Genomic DNA, 20,541 nt, shown 5'->3' with positions numbered 1-20,541 from the left:
AAACACACAGTATAATCTGCATGTAATTTGACAGAGAAGAGAAAGGATGGATGAGAAAAACAGGACACCAGACCCCCCAAAAAAGCGCATTCACACACACACACAAAAATGAAACTCTATGGAAACCGCTAATACACAAGTAAATATAAAAATATTTGTTTTTCTTATGTTCAATGACTCTAAAACAGAGGTTCTCAAGCAGGAAGAAGTTTTCCCCTCAGGGTGCATTTGGAAATCTCTGTAAACACTTTCTATTTTTAAGTTGGAGAATAGGGGGTGCTACTAGAATCTAGTGGGTAGAGACAAGAGATGTTGCTAAACTACATATAATATTATAACACAGCACTGCTCCCAACGACAAAGAATTACCTGATCCAAAATGTAAGTAACGTCGATACTAAGAAACCCTGTTAAAATATAGTTGATGTTCTAAAGGAAAATCGTAGTGTATTATGTGGCTTTATAACATAGTTAAAATTAAAATGTGTGAATATAATAGCACCAAATTGGGATAAATGGATTGGAAATAGAAATCTGTGAGGTTTTACAATAAAGGTAAGATGACATAACATTATTTTGAAGAAAGCCTGTAATATTAAAGATGATATTGTAAATCCAAAGGTAATCATTAATATTGTTTTTACAAAGATAATGTGTGGGTCCAAATAATAAGAAAATATTGGAAATAATATTTAATAAAAAATAAACAAACACACACGACTAATCCACAAGTGAGAAAAAATTTTTAAATGGAGGTCAGGTGATGGAAAAAAACAGATCAAATAGAAAGAAGTTACTAAGATGGTGGATTTAAATTCAACCATGTCAAAAATTGTATTAAATGTAAATGGTCTAAATACAACAATTAAAAAATATAGATGATCAAATCAGATAAATAAAGCCACATTAAATACAAAGACATATACAAGATAAAAGTACAAGGATAAAAAATAAATACCATGCAAACAGTAAACAAAAGAATGCCATAGAGGCAAATTTTTAACTGACAAGCTTGACATTAGAACAAGGAATGTTATTAGCAATGAATAGCGACATTACATAACAAAAAAAGGTTAATTCACAAATAAAAATCTTTAAACTTTATAAATGAATAGAACTGAAATTAGAAATAGAAAAACGTACAATTATTGTTGAAAACGTGAACACTTCACTCTTAGTAATTGGTATACCAAATAAAGAGAACATCAGTAAGAATATAGAAGACCTGAACAATGCTCTCAATCAATTGACCTAATTAATACTTATACCATTCTCATTCTAAAACATCAGAGTATATATTATTTTTATCTATACAGATCATATTTAAAAGACAGATGGTTTTCTCAGCCAAACAAAACCTCAAAAATGTCAAAATAATTAAAATTAAAGCAATTGATGTTCTAACTTTAAAAGAATTAAACTAGAATTCAATAGCAGAAATCTGAAAAAATCCCCTCAAATTTAGAAGCTGAACAATTTATTTTTAAATCGCAGATTTGTCAAAAAGAAAGACACCAGGGGAATCGATAAATACTTATTTGAATGAGAATAAAAACATATCAAACAATACTAATTTAGTGTTTAGGGAAAATTTTACAGCCTTAAAAGCTTACAATAGAAAAGAGGAAGGGTAATCTCTCAAATAGAGGTTTAAATGTTCACCTTAAAAAACTTTAAAAAGAAGAGAAAATTACACTAGAATAAAGTGAAACGATACAAATAATGAAGAAAAGAGATAAACTAAATTAATTTTGTAAAAGAAAAATGATAGAGAAAATTTTTTTAAAAATCTGGTTATTTGAAAAGATCAACAAAATTTATAATCCCCTAGCCTAAAGGGAAAAAAATAAAGAAAGAATATATAAATCATCAATACCAGAAATGAAACAGTGGCCATTGTTATACATCATAAAGACACATTAGAAGTATAACAATATACTATGAGAAAAAATTAATACCCCTAAACTTGACAACTGAGGTGGAACAGCAAATTTATTGAATGACAAAAATTACCAACGCTCACTCAAGAAGAAATAGGTATACTAAGTAGTCATAAGCCTATTACATAAATTGAATTATTAAAATATTTTCTGTAAAGAAAACTGTAGGCTTAGATGCTGTGAAAGCATTTGCCACAAAATTTTAAAGAAAAAATAATATAAATTTTCCAAAAACTTTTCTAGAAAATACAAGCAAGGAAAATACCATTCGCCTCATTTAATGAGGCCATAATTATCCTAATAAAAAAACTAAGTCCATCTACCAAAAACATACAAATACTATATTATACAAATATTACATGTAATGATGAAAGACTGAATTCTTATATACAAAGATCAGAAACAATACAAAGATGATCATTCTATATATTCTTACCACTTGTATTCAAAACTGTACAGTGCAAAACATTGATGAGAGAATTAAAGAATATTTAAATAAAACATATTTGTGGATTTGAAAATTCAATATTGTTAAGATGGCAGTTCTTCCACAACTTGTCTATCCATTCAATCCAAATACAATAAAATCACAAAAAATTGTTTGGCTTTTGTTTTTAGAAAACAACAAATGGATTCTAAATTTTATCCAGAAAAAGAAAGGAATTATAATAGGCAAAACAATTTTGAAAAATAATAAATAAGTGTAATCTCTTCAAAGACTCCCTTAAAAAAATAAAGTGACAATCCATTGACTGGAGTAAATTATTTACAAAACAAATTTCAACATGAACCTCTAACCAAAATATACGATATTCTCAAAAGTCAATAATAAAACAAAAAGTAGTTCAATTAATAACGGGCAAAATATTTAAACAGAGAATTGATTTCAGAAAAAGATATATGAATTGCAAATAAGTTTTTAAAAAGAGGTTCAATATCATTAACCTATATGGAATTACAATGAAATATCAATATGCTTGCGAGTTCACCCCAAATTTTGGCTTATGGTTTCTTCTAAAAATGTTAGTCTTAATTTTCCCACTGAATTTTGTGATCCATTTTGAGTAAATTGATAAAAGACATGGGTCAAGTCAATGCTTTGTAGTTTTCCATATTGAGATCAAATTTTCTCAGCGTCATCTGTTGGAAAGACTATTGTATTTCCATTTGAACTGCCTTTGCATCTTTATTGAAAATTATTTGACTAAATATATCTGGTCTATTTCTGGAATTTCTATTTATACCATTGTTTTAAGCTTCAATCTTTTTGTCAATACCACACTATCTTAAATAGTGCAGCTTTATAATGTGTTAGAATCAATTGTCATGACCCCTTTAACTTTATTATACTATTTGCTTTCACATTTTACTTATTCTTTTTTCATATATTAAAACACAAATTCCATAATGGCAAAGGCAAATATTGTCTATTTACGTCAATTTTGTTCACTCCGTTTTTTCTAGTCACTAGAATAATGCTAGGCATATGACAGATGCTCAATGAATATTTGTTGAATGAACAACATATGAAAAGCCTTTCTTAATTAGAAGCACCATATGAATGAAGATATTTGTTATCATTGTAATTTTTTAAGAATATCAAGAATCGAAGACTGCTTAGACTTCTAAAGTTTTATGCTGCATGTTTTTTGAGTTTGTTTGTATGGACTCTTTTGGCAGTTGTATGACAGCTTTCATGCCCTTCTCAGAATATTTTTAAATCCTTATAATAAACTCTTAAGAAAAAACCTACAAATATGTTGAAATAAAGACACAAAATAATTTATAAATTTTTATGTTATACTAATATGAGTGTCTCACTCTTAAGTACATTAATATGTTTTAGCAAGATGCAGTCTAGTAATCATGATTGCAAAGTAATGATGAATGTAATTACATGTATATACAATATCTCTAATGGGATAGTACAAGGAAAATATGTATGATTTTCATCGGTAACAAAGTACTCCAAATACCGCTGTGATCTGTTATCCTCAATTATAATTGAAATAAAAAAGATGTTAAATTTCAGTTGAAGACTAGAGAAAGCAAATGTATAATGTTTTTATTATTTTCCCATCTGAGTTTATGAACTCATGCAGGCATACCTGGAAGATATTGCAGATTCAGTGCCAGACCATCTTGGTAAAGCAAATATCTCACTAAAGCAAATCACACAAATCCTTTGTTCCTGGTGCAAATAGAACTCATGTATACAATATATAGTAGTCTAATAAGTGTACAATGGCATATGTCTAAAAATGTATGTACCTTAATTTAAAATATTTTATTCATACAAATTATTTAATAATCATGTGAGCCTTCAATGAGTCTTTTGTTGTTGTAGTTGTTGTTGTTGTTGTTGTTGATGGAGTGTCTCAACATAGATGGCTGCTGACTGATCAGGGTGATGTGCTGAAGGTAGGGGTGGCTGTGGTAATTTCTTAAAGTAACACAAAAATGATGTTTATCAGATCAATTGACTCTTCCTTTTAGGAAAGATTTGTCTGTGGCACACAATACTATTTGATAGCATTTTACCCATGGAAGAACTTCTTTCGAAATTGGAGTCAACCTTTGCAAATGCTGCCTCTGCTTTATCAGCTATGTTATGGAATATTCTTAATCCTTTGTTGTCATTTCAACAATGTTCACAGCGTCTTCACCAGGAATAGATTCTGTCTCAAGAAACCACTTTCTTTGCTCATCCATAAGAAGCAATTCCTCATGTGTTCAAATTTTAGAATGAGATTGCAGCAATTCCTTCACATCTTCAGGCTACAATGTCAATTCTAGTTCTCTTGCTATTTCTACCACATCTGCTGTTAATTCTTCTACTGAAGTTTTGAAGCCCTCAAAGTCATCCAAGAAGGTTGTGATCAACTTCATCCAAACTCCTGTAAATATCAATATGAATCTATCTCCCATGAATCACTAATGTTCTTAATCGTGTCTAGAATGGTGAATATTTTCCAGGAGGTTTTCAATTTACTTTTCCACAATCCATCAGAGGAATCACCATCTATGGCAGCTATAGTCTTACAAAATAAGACTTGAACAGAGAAATTACTCCTTGATCATGGGCTGTAGAATGGATGTTGTGTTAGCAGGCATAAAAACAACAATCTCCTTGTACATTTCCATTAGAGCTCTTGGGTGACCAGGCATATTGTCAATGAGATGTATAATTTTGAAAGGAATCTTTTTTCTGAACAGTAGGTTTCAACTGTGGACTTAAAACATTCAGTAAAGCGTGTTGTAAACAGATGTGCTGTCATTCAGCTTTTGTTTCATTTCTGGAACACAGGATATGTAAATTTAGCATAATCCTGAAGGTCCCTAGGATTATTGGAATGGTCAATGAGCATTAGCTTCAACTTAAAGTCAGCAGTTGCATTAATCCCCATCAAGAGAATCAGTCTATTCTTTGAAGCCAGGCATTGAGTTCTCTTCTGCAGCTATGAAAGTCCTAGATAGCATCCTCTTCTAATAGAAGATTATTTTCATCTACATTGAAAATATGTTGTTTAGAATAGTCACTTTTTATCAATTGTCTTACTAAATGCTTGTAATAACTTTCTATAATTTCCATATCAGCGCTTGCTGTTTCACCTTGCCCTTTTATGATATGTAGACAACTTATTTTCTTAAACCTCATTAACTGATCTTTGCTAGCTTCCAGCTTTTTTTTTTCTGCAGCTTTCTCACCTCTCTCAGCCTTCATAAAACTGAAAAGAGTTAGGGCCTTGCTCTGGATTAGGTTTTAGCTTAAAGGAATGCTGTGATTTGTCTGATCTTTTATCCAGACCACTAAAACTTTCTCAATATCAGCAATAAGGCTGTTTTGCTTTTTGATCATTTACGTGTTAGTGAAATAGGACTTTTAATTTTCTTCAAGTACTTTTCCTTTGCATTTACAAATTGGCTGTTTCACACAAGAGCCTTAGCTTTCAGCCTATCTTGGCTTTAGACATGCCTTCCTCACTAAGCTTTATTATCATTTCTAGTTTTTTATTTAAAGTGAGAGGTATGTCCTTTCCTTTCACTTGAACCCTTCGAGGCCATTGTATGGTTATCAACTGACCCAATTTTAATATTGTTGTGTGCCTCAGGGAACAGAGTAGTTTGAAGAGAAGGAGAGTGATGGAGGATAGGACAGTTAGTAGAGCAGTCAGAACTCACACATTTATCGATTAAATGTGCCATATTATATAGGCACAGTTTGTGAAGCCTCCTCCCCCCCAAATTATAATAAAGCATCAAAGTTCACTGATCATAGTTCATCATAACAGGTGATTTTCATAATGAAAATGTTTGAACTATTACAGGAATTATCAAAATGTGGCACAGAGACATGAAGTGAGCATACGGTGTAGGAAAAATGGCACCAACAGACTAGCTCAATACAGAGTTCCCACAACCCTTCAATTTTCAAGGAAACAAAAAAAAAAAAAGAAAGAAGAAAGAAAAAATCCCACAATAACTTCAAAGGGTAATAAGGCTAAGTTCATTAAAACAAGATATGCCTATACTGTATTCATAAAACTCTTTATTTTTAATGTATCATAGAATTATATATTTCATAAAACTCTTGAATGACTTGAGACTCCAGATTCAGATTCCCTGTCTAATGAAAATGTATATTTCTTGAAATGCTACTCATTTGCAAGAGTAGAAGATACTGTCTTCAAAAATTTAGCAACAATGATCGATATCATAGAATATCTGACTATATATATATATATCTCCACAGGAATTTTATGAAAGAATACAAGATAGTAGAAATAAAATTCATACAAATTTTCTTACTGTGAGTGAATCAGGGAGACTTCTCCTTCCCTACAAAATGGTGTTTGCTTTTAAAATAGGTCTCTTGGGAACCGTAGCTATTTCACAGAATAAAGATCTGAGACAGTCTAGTGGTTAGGTTTCCAGAGTTGACTGCAAAACAGCTCTCTTGAAAGCTTCTGATAGAATCCAGAGATAAAGAGCCAAAGGTAACAGAGAGGTCTGCCTAAAGAGTCTATAGAATCGAAAGTCTTTGTAAAGAAGTGCCCCTAAGGTAATTGATAAAAACTAGAGGATAGTCCACTGAGATAAGAAACTACCAAGCATAAGAGAATAAAAAATTTCTGCTGGGAAATACCGAGCTAATCCATCAACTTTATTTTTTTTTTTAGTCCTTTTCTATTTCACTTTTCTTGAGTAAAGTCTTTATTTTGACATTGTAGAAAGGTTTTCACAGTTAGTAATGGAAAAATAAAACAATCCTTAAATTTACTTTCTAAGACAAGTTTACTTGCTACAAAAGAAGGTAGAAAGTTGACAATTTTTATTATATTTGGGCTAACTATAAGCAAGTAGAGTTTACAAAACCATGGTGGGGATTTATGTAGTTGGTTTAGCTAAATGGAATTCTGGCTTTTCGTGGAGAAAAAAGTAGAGGATACATTAGACAACCAAAATTTATTTCTAGGCTAAGTATGGTGGTTCATGCCTATAATCCCAACACTTTGGAAGGCCAATGGGGGCAGATGGCTTGAGTCCAGGAGTTTGAGACTATTACGTGCAACATGGCAAAACCCTGCCTCTACAAAAAAATATAAAAAATTAGCCAGGCATGGTAGTGTATGCCTATAGTCCCATCTACTCGGGAGGCTGAGGCAGGAGACTCACCTGAGCCTAAGAGTTTGAGGCTACAGTGAGCCATGATCATGCCACTGCACTCCAGCCTAGGTGACAGACTGTGACCTCGTCTCAAAAAAATAAAAATAAAACACAAAATTTATTTCTCTCACTCAAAAAATATGGCTTCATACAATATAACTCATGTTTAATAAAAGTTTGTACATTAAAACTACTTTCTACTTAGATAGGATGGATTATAGAATTGTGAGGGAAAGAATCAATATTTCTTGATCACTAATGTTTACCAGATATTTTACTTGGTGTAAACAAATGTACCATAAAAACTAATTGCTTAAGAATCATAGAAAAGACACTTTAGATGCTTAAGAATCAGAAAAGTCACTTTAGATGTTTGCCCCTAATATTCTTGGATCACTGGACACCACCTACAAAAATAAAAACCTCAGACCATTACTCTGCTTAGGACTCCAGGAATCCCCAAAGTTAGAAATTTCTCATAAAAATCCTACTGCTTGATGGCCTATAGATCTCTGACCTAATTGTTTTCTTTATCATGCTATTGACTCTTGGGTTGCTCTATTCTGTATTAATTCATCTGCAGCAATCTGCTATGTGAAGAGTGTTTCTGTTGTTTTAGCATCACTGAACTATACTTGATCTCTGACAACCTTAGAGAAATTAGTCACTCTGCAGCCACAGCTTTGAGCTCACCACCATCTTTGCCCACTTGTGTATCCCTGGGTTTACTTCTCTCTTCAGAGCATAGGAAAATAGATTCCCTTTACCATGCTTGACTAGTGTAGGAAAACATTAGAAAGCAGAAGAGCTTACCACGCAGTTACACAGGTGTTACAGATCTTACCATGAAGTATTCTTTCCAGGATTCCTGAGATGAGAATGTCCACAGGTTCAGGAACAACCTTATACTCTATCCAGAATGACTGCTCCATTCCAGCATGAGGGCCCTCTGCTGAGTCTAGCTCCCTACCCCAGCGTTCTTTCTCATTAATAAGCAAATTTTCTCTAAGGCAGCTCATTGTCTTCTCCTGGAATCCACATTTTATGGCATTTTATTCCCACCATCATTCTGTCAGATGTTTGTTTGTTTGTTTTGAGATTGAGTCTCACTCTTCCGCGAGATCTTGGTTCGTCCAGGCTGGATCTTGGCTCACTGCAACCTCTGCCTCCTGGATTCAAGCGATTCTCCTGCCTCAACCTCCCGAGTAACTGAGATAAGAGGCGTGCCTCACCATGCCTGGCTATTTTTTTTTTTTTTTTTTTTTTTGTATTTTTAGTAGAGAGAGGGTTTCACGATGTTGGCCAGGCTGGTCTTGAACTCCTGACCTCAAGTGATCCGCCTGCTTCGGCCTCCCAAAGTGCTGGGATTGCAGGCGTGAGCCACCACACCCAGCCATCAGATGGGGTCTTAGTCTCTCTTTTCCATATTTCATGAGGGCCTGTGACTGTAAATCTGGGAGGGTTGGGGTTAGATACAAGCCTAAAAATTCTTACACATTTTATAATAAGGAGTTTGTGCTTGCCCAGAAATATATTTGGTAATTCTTAGGAGGCAGACTAATGACATTGGCCAGCTTAACCAATTTGTCTCAAACTCAGGGCAACCTGTTCCACAGTCCCTGACACACACATCATTTCACCAAAGTTCTTGCTGTAACTCAGTGTTGTTCTTTAGAATTGTCATCTTCTGTTTAATAATTTAAAAGATTGAAGTCAAATAAGAAATGGCAAAATTTGAGCAAATAAGTTAGATGTAAATCCCCAAATACAGATACCATCATTCAAAATGTCATCAGCATCATCATAACAATTAATTGACTAAAAAGAATAATACAGTGCAATGTTTTTCTTTGTAACCTCAGCACATGGACTAACACTATCAAATGAACTAAGACTGAGAATCTTTTTTTCTGAGTTAAAATCAACATAATTTTGCTTTTAATTTTGGAAACTCAGGAGAAAATATGACCTTCCTTATTCATCCTGACTCTTTATCAAACTGTTCCATCTCTTTTCAATATTTTGTGGTAGGCTAGTAGTTATATTCCTGGTCTCTGGAAACCACAATCAAACCTTATCCAAATTCCACGTCAACTACTGACTGAATGATTTGAGATGAAGTATTTAATATCTTTACCTTCACTATCTTTTTTTTTTTTTTTTTTTTGAGACAGAGTCTCACTCTGTCACCTACGCTGGAGTGCAGTGGCAAAATCTTGGCTCACTGCAACCTCCGCCTCCCAGGTTTAAGCAACTCTCCTGCCTCAGCCTCCTGAGTAGCTGGGATTACAGTCAAGCACCACCACACTCAGCTAATTTTTGTATTTCTAGTAGAGATAGGGTTTTGTCAAGTTGGTCAGGCTGATCTCGAACTCCTGGCCTCAAGTCATCTGCCCACCTCAGCCTCCCAAAGTGCTGGGATTACAGGAGTGAGTCGCTGTGCCCAGCCAAGTCTTGTTTTTGAAGAAAGAAGATAATATTTATCCCCCATTACTGGGTATATACCCAGAGAAGTATAAATCATTCTACTATAAAGACACATGCACACATATGTTTATTGAAGCATTATTTTTAATAATACTGAGTCAATACATGCAGTAAACCACCATGGCACACATATACTTATGTAACAACATAACAAGTGTATACACCTGCACATTCTACATGTGTCTCCCCTAACTTAAAATAAATGTTTGGGGCTGGGCTCAGTGGCTCACGCCTGTAATCTCACCACTTTGGGAGGCTGAGGCGGGTGGATCGCAAGGTCAGGAGATCAAGACCATCCTGTCTAACACGGTGAAACCCTGTCTCTACTAAAAATACAAAAAAAAATTAGCCCAGCGTGGTGGTGGTGGGCACCTGTAGTCCCAGCTACTCGGGAGGCTGAGGCAGCAGAATGGCGGGAACCTGGGAGGCGGAGCTTGCAGTGAGCCGAGATCACACCACTGCACTCCAGCCTGGGCAACAGAGCGAGACTCCATCTCAAAAAAAAAAAAAAAAAAAAAGAAAGGAGAGATGACCAGAAATCTATAAATAAGAGCAAAAAAGAAGGAGAGATGGGTAGTAAAATCTGATGAGAAATGTTTGAAAGCAGTGATGGGGAGGAGAGTGGGGAAGTTAAGGGTTCAGATAGGTGGAATAATAAATTTGCAGAAACGAGGAGCAAAAAAAGGAATTTTTCACTTTCAGGTTTAGTTTTTCAAAAACTTCAGGTGAAAACCATGGTCTCAGGTGAAAGCCAAGTATCATTGGAACAAAAAGGCAAGGAAAAGATGAGGGGAGATTTTTTGGCTAAAAACATGTCACTATTTAATAGCAAATCATGCGATTTAAAAGTACAATGGAAGAATTTCAGAATTTGGGGTGACTGTCAATGGGGTCAGGTTAAACAATTTAAAGATCCACGTAGATATGTGTTTCCAGGAAATGAAGCATAACAGAATTTCGTGGTGTTTTATGATACCTGATAGGCAAAAACAAAGGACATAATAAGATTTTTCTTCGTGCCTTCTAAGGCTGATTGTCACGGTGACATTGTGCGAAGAAGAAAGAGGCTTTTGCTGGAAACACGGAGAGTGTATTGGTTCCATCTAACGTTTATCGTCTTCACCATCACAAGTGTTGAAGAAGTCAAAAGGGTGTACGGAGTTATAGGATTTGCACTATGGTACCAACAAATTCAAACAATAAAATCTTGGGAAGCATTCAACCTTCCATGTAAGATAGCATTCCAGTTTACTGGCAAATCTTACCAGAGTTTATTTTCTATGTGGATGAAGAGCCTAATAAAAGTCCTAGTTAGCTTGACATTCACTTCTGTGAAATAAGTAATGCGTATGTACATAATTAGATGTTAGACTAGAGAAATTACTGGAATCGTGTATATGATTCCATTGCTAAAGATTTGTTACAGAGATGAGGTTTTTGCCTTTATATTTTATCTAGCAGAAAGTTTGAGTAGGTAATTATTTTAAAAAATAGATCTATTCAACTAAAGGATTAGAATGAAAAGTTATTAAAGAAGATAGTGATGCAATTGGTTTCTGACCTAGTAAATGGAAACTTGAGGAAATAAAAAATTTTTAATCATTTAATTCATCATATAACTTTCTTTATTTTCCTATAATTTAAAAGCCTCATTTTCCCTATATTTACTTCTTAAAAATTCTCTACTGATTAAATCAATCTGACTCTTCCTCTAAATTTCAATTATTAGATGTTTATACTGTAAGCATATCCATTGTATATTTCACATGATCAATTAAAAAGTCTACTATAAAATAAAAGGTTTTGAATTAAGGAACTTTTAAAAGAGGAACATTGTATGGTAGCCTTGGAATAAAAGGGTTGTAGTATCTTAAAGTTAATAGTTTGAAACAGTCCCTATAAATAATATAAAAATTGATATGTTTTATTAATATCCAGAAATGAATCTCAATAAATCATTTCTAAAACTTAACGGTAAAAGACCAAAAAACTGAATAACAGTTATTCTGGCTTTATAAATAACGGACATTTTCAAGTCACTTTCTATTTGCCTCTAAAAATCAACCCACAGTGAGATTTCGGTTGGCAGTGTGGAATCATCATGCAGCCTCTCTTACATTTCCAAGACAAAAAATGAGGTTATTTAACAGGTAACCCTTCGGCAAATTTAATCTGCGTGACCACTATATTTCACCTGATTTCTATTTTTATTAAGTGTGTGTTTGCCTGATTAGCTTGTTTATCTAATAAGAGAAGGTCTTAACCACCTTTAAGTAAAAAACATTTAGAAATAGCTCAAGTGGGACATCTGAAATGTGCAAGAAAATAAGGTTCATATCGAAAGAGTAAGTGTACTAGGCATCTTCTGTGTGCTTTATCATAGAAGTTTGTGCTCTATGTTTGTAAATCAGATTCACTGCCAGCTGTGAAAAAAATTTAAAAAGAAATAAACAATTTGATATTTATACTCTTTAAAACAGATTTTAGGGAGAATTTGAAGATGATCATGAAGATTTTATTTTCTTAATTAACTAACTATGCTCACTTGTGGTTAACAAAATATAATTTATTTCTTCTCGAACAAGAGACATAAACCCATTAAACTTAAAACTGCTGAGAAAAGATTCCATTGTTGATTTTTTAAGAGATTGAATGTCTTCAGCATTAGACTTGATTGACATGTGGGTAGGTTAATATTGTACTAATTTTCCGTGGCTGAAATGCCATCAACTCAATAAAATCACACTTATAAGAACTGCTGAGTCATTTGTTGGTAATTCAATCACAATTTCAAAAGTGATTCCCTGATTTAGATGGGGAAAATTGTTTAGAATACGTGTCACTGAATTATAAAGCTTCTCTCCTGTATATGCACTTTAGATTCAAGTGTAACTGTTTGAACTAAGAGAAAACTTTTGCCGCAAAACTGATGGCATATCGGTAAGGTTTGGAGGATAAGCTCATGAACTGAGGAGCTATTTGGAAATTTTTAAACAACTCTGGCTCAGTTTGGAGCTTCTTAAACCTGTTTAACCTTTGATCACATAGAGGTCACTAATGTATACTTCTTATTTTAAAAAATCCTCCAATTTTCACATACCAAATTATTAAATATCTTAAAGTTTCTTAGATTCTTAGATACTGTCATTTTTCAACGAAATTACTAGTAAGTACCTTTACTCTCATTGAATTAATAAAAACCTATCAATGATTAATATAAACCCTAAAACCATGTCATTGCTAAAAGGGTTACATTTTGAACAGTAAAAGCTATATTTATCCCTGCATCTTACGTAGTTGATTTTGAGTTCTACAACGTGATGTTGTAGTGTACCTACCCACGCGTTCTAAGCTTATCTCTTCTATATCCCACCTTATCCTTTATACACTATCAATTCAAACTTATTATAATATCCAGAATCAATCTGATGCAGGAATTTTTGCTCCTTCGTTCAGCTAATATCTGGGTTCTTGTCTTATTACCAGGGAAAATTAGGCCCACAGACAATTGAAAGGTGAAGAGAACAGAATTTATTAAAAGAAAGTTCTCAGGAAAAACGAGGGGGTCTTGCCAGCAGACTCCCACCTCACAGAGTGAATACCAGGCCACCACACACGAGCAGAAGATGCCAGGCTCCTCCCCACTGCATAAGGCACAAACTCCTGTGGCTCCACCCCATTCTCCCAGTGCACAGGTGGGCCCTTAGTCTGAGTCATTCCACATTGATTTATTTCACTTACTGTGCATGTGTTAAGGGACGGATTTTTTGACCATGGGCATGTTTAGGCAAGACCGTATGCAGGTTCTCTTATCTGCCTCCTGCCTCTATCATTCCTCCCTCTAAAGAAGTACATCTAACTTCTGTTAGAATAAGGATAAGGATGAAGACTGATCTTAACTGCTTCCTGCTGAAAGGGGGCACTGTTTTGGGAAAATAGCTGTCAGAGCTCCCTCAGAGGCCTATGGAAGGGTCCCTGGCAAAAGAAGCCATTGTCTGAGGCTCTGGTTGCATGACTGGAGTTTTATGGCCTGAAGGCAAGAAAAGACAAACGGAGTTATTTAAAAACATGTATCAAAATAAAACAAGGGGGTGTGGTGGCTCACGAGTGTAATCCTAACACTTTGGGAGTCCGAAGGGGGCAGCTCACTTGAGGTCAGGAGCTCAAGAACACCCTGGCCAACATGGTGAAACCCCGTCTCTACTAAAAAAAACACAAAAAATTAGCCAGCCATGGTGGCACACACCTGTAATCCCAGCTAGTCGGGAGGCTGAGGCAGGAGAATCGCTGAAACCCAGAAGGAGGAGGTTGCAGTGAGCTGAGATCGCACCACTGCACTCCAGCCTGGGTGACAGAGTGAGACTCCATCCCAAAAAGAAAAACAATTAAACAAGATCAGGGTAAAGACTGCTTGAAAATCTTGAGAATTTTACCAGTTTGCACTGAGAGGGAGTCCAACAGCCCGACTGATTAAAGAACACTTTTACCCTTTTTGCCAGCAGGTCAGGCTTCTGGGTTCCCTTCCCCTGAGCCCAATCCTAAGTCAACCAGTTTAATGTTTGGGAAATTAACTTTCCCCAGTTTGGAGGATTAATCTGAGGGGAGTGTCCCATAGTACGGAGACACAATTATGTATCTGTGAAGAGAGAAGTGAGGAGGAGAAAGTAAAAATAAAGGCTTTGTTTTTTTTTTTCAAACGAGTCCCAGGGGTTCAGGATGCATTTGAAAGTGGTACAGACTGAAGATGGTTGGCTACTCATTTAGAAAGAGGGGAGTGAGGCATCTCAGGTTGCCTTCTCTTCCTAGTGAATACCCGGGGTATGTGAGCAGAGAAAGTGAGGCACCCTTCTTTCTTTCTTCTGTCCTTATATCTCTGAGTTCCGGCAACTGTGACAAGGGTTTTACCCACGGGTGTCAAAGCAGCTTTCATCCATGTTAACAGGGGAGCTTAGGAGACAGGAATATCTGCTCTTACCCATGTACACCCTATCTCCTCTGCTGTCAGTAGCCTTCGAGTTCCCTAGACCTTATTGATGCCACGGATACTAGCGTGAACTTTATCCATGAAACAGGAAGCTTGGCTCAATTGGCAGGAATTAGTCATACTCACTTATGCTGTACCTTTTAACTTCTGTTATCATCTGCCTCTGGATCCCTCAGATGCAGGTTTTTTTCCTAGGGCTTTGATCTGAAGCTAGGAATTCAGTTTGAGACAAAAATGTGTCTCAGGGGGTTGCATGGACTCCTTAAGATAAGCCAAATGCTGAGATGAGGCTGTGGAATTGAGTCGTCCTCCAACAAGGGAGAGAAAAGGATGTCTTGTGACATGCCCAGGTAACTGGTAGCTGTAGTTATGCTTGCTAAGATTCGGGGGCATGGGGCTTTGCTTTGGTTAGTTCCCTTGGTCTTACTTTGCCAAAAAGGAAACCTCTGGGTGATGGGCATCCTATTTATTCCCATCGCCTGACTGGATTTGCAGAATAATTGCTCAGAATTAAAACATTGATCCAAATTTTTACATTGCCTATCCCTTTTATTCCTTGTGAGCTGCAGCCAGAGATCACTGGTTGGCTCACAGAAATTAGCAGGGTTAGTCCAAAATGTAGGTAAAAACTTAAAAACAGCTAATGAGTCTAGAATTTAATGACAAATGTATAATAAGTTTTGAAACATAATTTCTTTCTCCAGTCTTCCTCTTTGTTAAAAACAAATCATGATAGGACTGAGCTGTTTGCAAAATAAACTTTAGTCCTATACTTGGCCTGATTATTTGCATAGAGTGTAGCAAGAATAATTACTTCTACATAGGCTTTTTAAATTGGCTTTGATGGAACACTGTTCCACAAGGAATCTCAGATAAGACTTCCTGAAGCTGAAACCACCCATGGGTTTTTACCCTCAAATACCTGTGAATTGGTAAACTCCACTCTTCTTGAGGTCCCAAGAACATGGGGTTCCTGGACCTGTTAGAAAGTGACATGCTTTACTCACCACAGGTTAGGAACCCTGTATGGGGACTGTGTAGACAAAGTATGAGGCCAGTTTTCCCAAAGGGGTTTTATCAGCTCTGTAAGTTGAGCTTGGTTCCTTAAAGGGAAGCATATCCTTCCAGTCAAAGCCTTGGTAAAACAACCAGTTTCTCCAATTGCATCCTGTTGCAAAAGAAAATGGATTCTTATTGTACCGATGCAAACAATTATACTGCCATAAGTTAGGAATACTTACAACTAGTTTCCAAATTCTGAAGACGCCAGGCAGAGAGAGAGAGACAAACATGCTCCAAATTTTGTTCATAGGAGTCTACCTTGCTCAATTATTAAATGCTGTAAATAGCTCAAAATAAATTTCCTTGACTCTGAAAAAGAAAACAAGGATCAGCAATGTTCCAAGCAAGTGTCAAAAAGATTACTTCAGTTTTATATTAGTTTAGTCTGTTTAATTAACTCTTACTTTGCTTGATATTTGTGAACATTTCAGCTCTTCATGAGTCCTGTATGTTTTTCCTTTAGTTCAATGTCACAATCTCCAAAGCTATCAGAAGCCTGCATTTGAGAGCACGTGTCAAAATTCTATAGCTGATTATAAATCATCTTTTAAAGAGGATAAAAATAAGACAACAATTTTCTGTGGATAACGAAATGTCTAAAATAATTACAGTCAGAAACATGATTGACAAAGAAATTTGAGTATCTCTGTGGTTTACAATAACTTAATGTAACAACCTGCTACGAGAGATTGAGACCATCCTGGCTAAAATGGTGAAACCCTGTCTCTGCTAAAAATACAAAAAATTAGCTGGGCTTTGTGGCAGGGCACCTGTAGTTCCAGCTACTCGGGAGGCTGAGGCAGGAGAATCGCTTGCACCCTGGAGATGGAGGTTGCAGAGTTAAATATGAATTCTAAATTTCTCTTCAAAGAATTAATATGTCAGTATGTGCAATTTTTTGCCTTTTACTTTTAAATTTAACTTCCTCGTAAAGCAACCTTTTTCGATTACCTACTCCACCCTGACTCATTCCGATCACCTGATCACCTGCTCCACCATAACTCATTCCGGTTACCTGCTATCTGCTCCACCCTGTCTCATTATTCTCCACCCTGTATAACCATTTTTTTTCCCGCCAAAGCACTCACCCCGTCAAGCTCTTTAAATTAGCCAATCAGAATTAGTTTAGCCTGTGCGGTCTAACCATAGCCAATAGGGGAACGACACAGCAGCAGGGGCAACATGCATCAGGGATAAGAACTCCTTCCCCTCCCTTGTTCAGGTGTGCACTCACCATTGCTCCATCGGTGAGGGCGCACCTTTCCATAGAAGTACCTTGTCTTGCTGAAAATCAAAAAGAACATTTTATATTTGAGTGATATTTCTTTCGCGGCACCGAAACTTTATATATAACAGCAGTGAGCCGAGATTGCGCCACTGCACTCCAGCCTGGCACAGAGAGAGACCCCATCTCAAAAAAAAAAAGACAGGGTTGGACAGAGGCCAGCCTTCACAGAGCCGATTTCCTCATGTAATACTTTCTCTTGTATCCTCAGGTAGGTCACTTTAGCCTAAATCTCCTAAGTGGTACATATTATTTTGTTATAATTCTAATTTTATGTTTAATAAAATTTTATTATTTACATTTTTTGCTCTGTAGCTCATTTTTAGATAATTAAATTATTAAACTAAGGACTCCATTTTTATCCATATATGACCAAAATATTTCCTGTACAAAGCTATATGCATAATAACAATTTATCACTTGAATGCATAAACTAAAGTTTACCAATAAAAAATCAGGTACGACAAATCCACATGGTTATACCATTGAAAAAAAGCTTTTCTGTAGTTCTAAACAAATATTCCATTATAATAGGAATGCAAATAGTTGACACTGTGGGCAAAAACATTTTTGTATAAAATATTTTGTTATCTTTCCGTGAATTTTATTAATGTATTTTCCTTACTATTTATATTTTCCAAGACTTTACTAAACGTAGTTTCTATGTTATAAAACAAAAACAGTCTATTTTCAGTTGCAATTTTTTAAACAAAAATATATATAGGCTTCCAAAAAGAATCAGTTAGCTTTTATTTCACCTCTATCCTTGTGGAACTGATAAGCACATAGTAATTCTAATATTTTATGAACCAGAATATTTGAGAAACAACTGGTCCTCCACGTGTAAGCAGAAATCCTTCAGGGATATTGAGTTTATCCACCAACACGATTGGAATACAACCGATAAATCCTCTTGGAAAATAAATGTGTGGTAGTCTCTGAAATATACTAAAAGTTGTAGAAGATACTGAGTTAGCATCAAAGTAGTCACAATCTATTTGGGAAGCCAACATTTACAAACCTGGAACAAAAGTTTGAAGTAAAATAGAATGCAAAATTTGAAACATAAAGAGATAGAACATCGAAGGAAATAGTAATTGAATAGATTATTGTACCATATATACTCTCTCATAGTAGACTTATACATTCCCACCCACTATCATACAACTTTTTCAGACATTCTGTGGGAAGAAATTATGCACTTATCTCAGTGGTTTTTAGCTTTTTATCATGCAGTGTGCTTTGATCAATGGAATGTGAGTGAATGTGATATTTATGTCAGAACAGACTTTTAAATATGACTGCATGGTCTGACTCAGCGCTTCTCTTAGTTCTGTATTTTTCCAGGACAGAATACCATGTTCCAGATAGGGGCTGCTTCATTCAGTCCAAGAATGGGAAGACACGGGGGAACAGAGCTGAGCGGCACAGCTGCCAACTTGTCATCCTCATTGTACCATGAGTGAGACGTAAGTGTTGTTGTAAGATGCTGATATTTTCAGACTGTTGTAATTGCAGGACTCGTACAGAAGTTAATACAACAGTAAGAGTGCTACCATAGCACATATAAAATCAATAGGTGTGACTGCCTTTGGGCTGATTGACAGGCAGTGTGAAAACCCTGAATGAAATTTAGACAAATGACAATCCATGTATTCAAGCCAAAATATTTGATAAGACTGTTGCCTATCATAAAAATAGGTAATGGATGTAATAAATTTGTGTCCCTAGCTTTGTTACTAGCTGTGTTTGCTATGATACCACAGGAAAGAGAGAGGTTTGTAAAAAAGTTAAGCTGTGGGCAGTCAGAGATGAAAGAGACAAGAAGACAATCCACACAATTCAGGACTTGTACATTTGAAAGATGCACTCAACTCCAATCAGTAAGAAGTAAACCTGAGAAAAGACATGAGCCACAAAAGCCAATGAAGACAAACTCTGGGACAAACATCAAATCAAGGCAGCAGTGGTGAGAGGTCATCAAGCTCCTTGCTAAGATTTCCTATTTACTTATGATCAAGGGAAAGAGACCAAATATGTGGTCCCAAAGAAGCCTGTTAAGATCACCATACCTATCACAAAGTTTAGACAAGAGATATCATATGTCTCAAAAAGAACTGTGGGTGTGACTATTGGCATAAGGAGCTGACTAAAATCAAATAGCTAAAAGCCAGCAAGGTTTTGCAAGGTATATGTTTTCAAAAATGCTGTAAGCCTAGTTTAAAAGGGACTATAATTAGAAGGCAAAACAATCCCTGGGCCCTCAATTTCCTAGTGGCAGAAAACAGGCAAAGTTGCTCACCTGCCATGATTGACATGTGCTCCATATGCCTTTCTGATATGGCCAAGGAAGGTGAGGAAAAAAGAAGAACCTCCCAGAGAGAAGAAACAAAGTTTTGAGAAACAAGGATGAGTAATCAACAGGCAGGGATTGGGACTGGAGTCTAATCAGGAAACATTTCCTGCATTCAGAGATGGCAAACTTTTAATTGTCACAGCGGGATTAATTGCAAAGGAGCAGTGACTTTGCGTATCATCTCTTCTTCCTCTATTTGACTGGGAATGTTTATTTTAGTATCCCTGTTTCACAATCGAATATTGGGAATAGATAGTTCATGTTTCCAGATCCAAAAGAGCCACATCTGTGCCCAATTGAGATAATGAGCTACAGGACTTCACATATTCTGTCTTGATTGAAAGAGCCATTTGCTTTATTCCTAGGGAAGTATTGAGTGTATTTTTCATGCAGGGAGAAATCAATTATGTGCCATCAAAAGCACAGATAGGGGTAATTGGCATTATTATTTGAATATTGATTCTTTCTTCTTTAAGAGTATTATATAATAGTATCTCCCAGAAAGTGAAGTATACTTTACTACTGCAATTTGGTTAAATTACTTGTCTGGGAGTGGAAGAAGAGTAGACCTGACATTTAACAGGACAGTTCAGCAGGATCTTTGGGTGCAACTATGTAATATATCTTAAAAGCAATAGGTCCTGGATAGTTGTCAGTCCTAGATTGTTGTCAGGTCCCAGTCAGATAGTTGTCAGGTCCCAGATAGTTGTCAGTCCTAGATTGTTGTCAGGTCCCAGTCAGATAGTTGTCAGGTCCCAGA

The 20,541-nt window shown here is 35.7% G+C and overlaps 1 long non-coding RNA gene across 2 annotated transcripts in view; it reads right to left on the bottom strand.

Moving 5' to 3' along the window:
* The window catches only part of LOC131381207 (uncharacterized), a 56,695-nt gene that overhangs the window by 18,463 nt on the left and 17,691 nt on the right, over window positions 1–20,541 (bottom strand). For both annotated transcript variants that reach the window (XR_009209780.1, XR_009209781.1), the window contains exons 2-4: window positions 17,375–17,424; window positions 16,545–16,636; window positions 16,320–16,449 (exon numbers count right to left, since the gene is read on the bottom strand). This is a non-coding gene — a long non-coding RNA (uncharacterized LOC131381207). The remainder of the gene's footprint in view (window positions 1–16,319; window positions 16,450–16,544; window positions 16,637–17,374; window positions 17,425–20,541) is intronic.

Source organism: Hylobates moloch, unplaced genomic scaffold (genome assembly GCF_009828535.3).
Source record: "Hylobates moloch isolate HMO894 unplaced genomic scaffold, HMol_V3 SCAFFOLD_14, whole genome shotgun sequence".
Classification (NCBI taxonomy): domain Eukaryota; kingdom Metazoa; phylum Chordata; class Mammalia; order Primates; family Hylobatidae; genus Hylobates; species Hylobates moloch.
Note: the sequence above shows the minus strand (reverse complement) of the source record. Positions and strands in the feature narration are given on the sequence as shown.